The sequence below is a fragment of the Centroberyx affinis genome, unplaced genomic scaffold (assembly GCF_046629955.1).
Source record: "Centroberyx affinis isolate AG114_WGS23_722 - 3 ecotype Tasmania unplaced genomic scaffold, CSIRO-AGI_Caff_v1 ptg000852l_1, whole genome shotgun sequence".
NCBI lineage: Eukaryota > Metazoa > Chordata > Actinopteri > Beryciformes > Berycidae > Centroberyx > Centroberyx affinis.
This window is the reverse complement of record NW_027279446.1, coordinates 27,774-34,359: the sequence shown is the minus strand read 5'-3', so window position 1 is coordinate 34,359 and position 6,586 is coordinate 27,774.

Sequence of the window (6,586 nt, the reverse complement as noted above, 5' to 3'; positions counted from 1 at the left end):
CATCCAGTCCTCCATGTTACACACTAAAGGTCCTCCCCTTCAACCGTTGCATCCACCTGTTGACATAAGTCACCTGGAAGAGAAACAGCAGGAGATAGTGACAAAAAGGATATATTAGGAGACTGCTGCCTTCGCCCATGATGCCAATGACATTGGCTGCATCCCGAGCCTACAGATGGGAGATCAACCTTAAAGATGACTTTACTGTTCCTGTTCCCGTTCATTAGAGTCCCTCTCAATCTTTAAGAAATGGCTAAAGACCCAGCTCTTTAGTGAACACCTTCTCACCTGATGGACTGTGTAATTGCTTAAAAAAAAAAAAAAAAAAAAAAATTATCTTTATCTGACTCTATGCACTGCCTCTTGGCACCTATGTCCTGTCGGACTAGAACTTAGCTTTATGGCACTTACTCTCGTTGTTCTCTCCTGACTAGATCCTTGATTGTGTTGTATTAAAATCTCATGTGTACGTCACTTTGGATAAAAGCATCTGCCAAATAGGAAATTGCAATTGTAATAAAAGAAGGTTAAGGAATACATTCAGGAATTCAAATTGAAGTCACTATATACTGCACCGGTCGTCTGTGTCTAAAAAGTATGGGAGTCTCTGTCTGAGTATAGACTACAGGCTACTCAACCAGAAGACAGTTCCTGACAGGCACCCACTCCCTCAGATCCAAGACCTGACTGACTGGCTACAGCTGGTTCTCCATCCTGGACCAGGGAAAAGCGTACCACTAAGGTTTTATGACAGAGGGCTCCAGGCACCTGACAGCCTTCATCCCTCCATGGGAACTGTATGAGTTGGTCAGGATCTCCTTTGGCCTATCAAGTGCTCTAGCAGCCTTCCCAAGGTGCATTGAGGAAATGTTGGATTCCTTTACAGACAAGTGTTGCATACCCTACCTTGAGGATGTCCTGTGCTATGCCAAATCTGAGCTGTTCAAGAGGGAGGTAAGGTATGTTGGTTGTCTGGTGTCAGCTGAGGGTGTGAGGATCAACCCCAGAGGCCTGGAGGCAGTCGTCTCACTGAAGGATAAGACACCTCAGACTGTTGGTGATGTTTGAAGGCTCCCTGGGTTCCTGAGCCATTACAGGACTTACATCCAGGACTTCTCAAGAATAGCTGAACCCCTCCATGAGCTACTCCAGGTGAAGACTGCAGCAGTACCACTTCTGAAACCACACTGAGACAAGAGCCAAAGGTCCCCAGCTGTCCTCCAGAACCCCTGTCCACCCTAGAAAGGTTCATTAGCTTGCTGACAAACCCACCAGTGTTGGCCTTCCCTGATTTCACCCTGCCTTTTACAGTCCATACTGACACATCAGAGCAAGGCCTAGGAGCAGTCTTATATCAGCAGCAAGATGGGAAGTGTAGAGTGATTGTCTATGATTCCAGAACCCTCTCACCTGCTGAAAAGGACTACCAACTCCACTCTGGGAGGCTTGAATTCCTTGTGTTGAATGTCATGAGTACTGCAAAGCTCAAAGGTGTTGGCCACCACTGGGTTGGAGAGCCAGGAAAGGCAAACATTTAGGGCCTGGAAAACTTAAATCATATTGGGATATGAGAATCTATGTCATCCAGCAACAGGTTGGAGATAACATAGTGTACAAAGTCAGCCCAGAGTCAGGGGAACGCAACCACAGAACTCCATCCACAGAACCACATTGTAGCTTGCTTCTCTTGGTAAATGATTTACCTGTCATTCCACCTTCATGCCCAGCAGCCACTACAAGAGACCAGTCACTTTGACTGGATTCGACTGGACACACTGCTGTCACTATAAGGACAAGTAATTAATCTATAATCGACGACAGGCTGTGATATATTTAAATTAAATCACAGTTAATGTGCATTGTCTGCAGCTTTTTGTTGTTACAAACTGCATCCCAGTTTAGTGGTAAATTAGCAGAGTTTACATTTGTAACTCCAGTCTTCTGAGACAGAGAATTTCACCTACCTACTGTAATTTACTATTTGTATTCATCTACCTAACCTGTATTCATCTGCCTAATACTTACATACCAATGCTCAGTGCTTAACACAAAACTTGCATTATTAAACTGGAATGTAAACCATACATTTTTAAGGTAAACAGTTAAACATAGTAAAATGTTAATAGTAAATGTAGTATGTTATGTAGTATGTAAATGTAGTAGTTAGTAGTACCACCCTCCCCTCTACACACACACACACACACACACACACACACACACACACACACACACACATCACAACCACTGCCAGTCAACTGTCAACCTGTGGGAACTGTTATGTGTGCAAAGGGTAAATTTTTATCACTAGGGATTTGTGATATGAATGTAAGCTAGGCCTAGCAGTATTTGTGTTTATTGATCCGAACCAAAAGCTTAATAGCTGTAATTATAATTCACCGGATTCATTTTCCTGCTACGGAGAGATGCAGACATTTAGCACCTTGGAGAGTGACAAGACTGGCAAGGGAATCAAACACAAAGTGACACACACACACACACACACACACACACACACACACACACACTGAAAGCAGAAGGACATTTCAATGTGCCTGTGTGCATGTAAAATTCAGTGCGCTGAGGCAACTAGATGAGTGGCCAATAGAGCCTCATTAGTGGACAAAGTCTGTGTGAAATGGAACATATCAAGATAAATGTAACCCAAAGCCCACAAAACACTAAATGACAGCTTTCATTTTTTTGTTTTACTTTTTATTTGTTTAACCATTCATCTTACTAGTTTATTGTTTTAAGTTGCTTAGTTTTGTTAATTTAAATTGAAATACTAGTGAATATATCATTGCAAAAGATAAGTGTAATTTAATTCTGAAGTCATTATTATTGACTGCATTATTATTATTATCATTATTATTATTATTATTATTATTATTATTATTGCATTCTGCCACAAACAGGAACCATCGTTCAAACGAATACTGAGGAGTGAGGACAGTACTTTACGTGCTTGGATAAAATACATTTTACTGTCAAACACATATTAGAGCTGCTGTCAATATTGGGTGTATACTTGGAGAAGACAATTCTAAGATCTCCTGGTGGTCCATCAGGTTAAAACACTTACTTACAACCCAATGCCACGCGTGATATATAAAAATATTACATTATTGTCAATGCTCACTAAATTAAAGACTAACTAAAAAGTTCCATTTTTTTTTTTTTTGGGGGGGGGGGGGGTGTACATTGGTCATTAAATACTCTTGTGCTTTGACAATTCTATGCACCCACGCTTTTTTGGCTTTTTTTTTTGTCTGTCATGCTTTTTAGGCTTTTTAATCATCGCTTTGGATCCTTTTTGGGAATTTTTCTTACAATTGACATCACTCTATATTTTCAAAGACATGCCGGCATTTCTTTAGTCTCTCCTCTAACTAAAAAGTTCATTTTATACTGACATTGTAAAACACATGGGTGCTATATCCACAACTGATATCTATATCTATGACTCATTTTTGTGACATTGTTTCTTTGTAAGCAAATAGGATATTCATTGATTTATTGCTTGGTTTTAAATGAATTATTTCTGTTGCAGCAAATGTCGTATTTATTAGGATTTGTGCCTGAGGGGTTTTATAAGGATAGAGACCTTGAGAAAAAATAAGCGTCTTGGTTTGAAAGCAAAGTGGAGCTCTTGAGGAGTGGTTGCTTAAAGTGATAATCCACAAGATTCTTGTTTTTCTTGACTCTGGTGACAATTTTGGTGACCAGTGGCCATTGCTTTGATGTTTTCCTCAAATAGCAAAATTGACATTTATAAGATGTTGTATGTATGTTGTATAAATCTTGTGTCTGTCCTATTTTAGATTATGGTGCAGGGGTCTGGGGTTATTGTAAGCAAACAAAATGTGACGCGGTTCAGAACAGAGCTATGTGCTGTTTTCTGGGTGTGCATAAAATGGCCCCAAAACTTGCAGTATGTGGTGACATGGGATGGGAGCCATGTGAAGTGCGGCATAAGGGTGACATGTTGTGACTGTGGAATAGATTAATCAACATGCCCGTTAACAGACTCACCAAACAAATTTTCTATTGGGATTTTTCAAATAATTATTCTTGGGCAAGGGAGCTTGCAAACCTATTTGGCAAGGCAGGTCTCCAATATGTATATAGAAATAAATTATCTTGTAATATTAGTCAAATTAAAACAATACTATTTGAAAATTATAAACAGAAATGGTCAAAAGAAGTTTTATGTAAACCAAAATTGAGAACGTACAGTCTGATTAAGTGTATTTACCATCCAGAACACTATGTCACTCTTAACCTGACCAGAGCGCAGAGGTCTGTCTGTGCCCAGGTGAGATGTGGTATCTTGCCTCTGGCGGTGGAAACCGGACGCTTCCACTCAATTCCAGAGGAGAATAGAAAATGTCACCTGTGTGATCTGGGAGAGGTCGAAAATGAAATGCACTTTTTGTTCTATTGTCAATTATATTACAATCTTAGATATAGGCTTTTCCGTAAAAATGTCTGCAGAATGTCCTGATTTGTTTTCTATGTCTGATGAATGTAGACTTCAGTACCTGTTTACAAAGTGTTTCAGCTCAGTTTGTGTTAAATGCCTACCAACAGCGTAGGAGGGCGCTTTATGTTTGATGTGTTAAATTTCACAGTCTGTGCCTCAGATGTGCCTAAGTTATGTTTTATAGCTGTAATGTCTAAGGAGCAGGATTGTGTGCATATTTGGTTTGACATTGTTTGACATGTATGGAGGTGTATTATATTTGTTATTTCGCTCTCACTATGTTATTGCTCTTGTTTGTTATGTTTGTAGTGTCTTGTAAGCCCATGCAGGCTGGGCATCTTTTGGTGCATGACACTTGAAACACCTGAAAAATAAATTACTTACTTACTATATGAAAGATTTGTGGATTATTACTTTAATGTGTTTTGGTTGTGGTTGCTTTGCATGGTGAACTTACAGTTGCAATAATGAAAACCATTTTCACATTTAAAACACTACAATGCTTGTTGTGGTTTGGCTATGGAGCATGCATATTGCATGTTGAATGGCATAGTAATTTTATCTGAGATCATGGTGGCATAGGAATTAAAACCTGTATTATTTCAATGAGTTATGGATGGAAATATTGTTTTTAGCTTGTTTATGTTGATAAATATTAATGGTTGGGTTTTATAGACCTTGTTTTTGTCGATAAATCGTGAGCTTGGAATTATAATATTCTATCTGGGTGGAGTGTGGAGTGCAATTCTCAGATATTGAGCATGAAAGATTTGACATACCAGGTGGCAAAACTGTTATGTTCTTTGTATTTTTTTTCTTTTTTTATATTTAACCCCAATTTTTTTTTTCTTTTTTTTTTAAATAACACAAGCATGAAGTAATATTCAAAGATCATGAATATGTGGAAAACTCAATTATAATAATAACAGAAAAAAAGTCAGATAGAGCCTTATAATTCCAAGCTCATGAAATATTAAGGTATGGACATTAATAGGCTTGTCCTGATGACTCAAACATGACGGAGGTTTGAATCCAGTTCATGGCCTCTGGATGCCTAAAAAAGCAGAAATGCCTTGCAACCTTAACTTAAAAAATGCAAAAACCCTCTTTCATGCATGATAAATTACATAATAATTTGCTCAATCCAATGCTTGAATTTGGTTTGGAACGTTTGTATTTGTGCAGCGTATGTATGTGTTGTGTGTGGTGTCAGTCAATTTGTCAATTTGCATCTGTCAATTGATTCAATTTATTAATAAAATCAGAAACATTAAAAATAGAAATTGAATAAATATGCTTTTTTTTAGAGGTAACAAAAAAGAAGTATATAAAAAGTTGTTGTTCTATACAATATGTACCTGGTCTCGGAGCCTGACTGATTGCACTGATAGGAAGCTGTGGAAGTCAGTAAAATAAAAAAAAAAAATCAAATATAAATGCAAATGTAAAAATGTTTAAATTAAATCTACAACTTGCATACTAAACTCACATAATGTCTTTTATATTAGAGGCAATACAAGAGTTTTGCAGTTTTTTTTTTAATTTTGAAGGGAAACCACTTCTTAAATTGATTGAATTGAAGCTGAATTGACCTCCACACTGATGAGGGCAGTGGGTTTATGGATGCATAATCTTTTACTCCAGCGCACACACACACACACACACACACACACACACACACACACACACACCAATGGTGATTCTTAGGTGAGATATGGGAAGGAAGTGTGTCGTTATTGAAGCATATCACTAGATGGACTGATCAGCAGTATTACTCCACACACACCACACACACACACACACACACACACACACACATACACACACACGCACACAGACACCTGTAATTTCCATGACCACTGAACCCTAGCTGACAAGCTGTCGGCGTAGCAGGAGAAAAAAAGACATCTTACAATCCACCAATGATGTGCGTGCGTGTGTGTGTGTGTGTGTGTGTGTGAGAATGGAGTAAATGTACTGTGTGCTTCAACAAAGACACGATTCCTTCTCATACCCCAAGAATCATCCTACAGTAGGTGTGTGTGTGTGTGTGTGTGTGTGTGCGCGCGCGTCTGAGTCCATATGTATGTATGTTACTGTGTC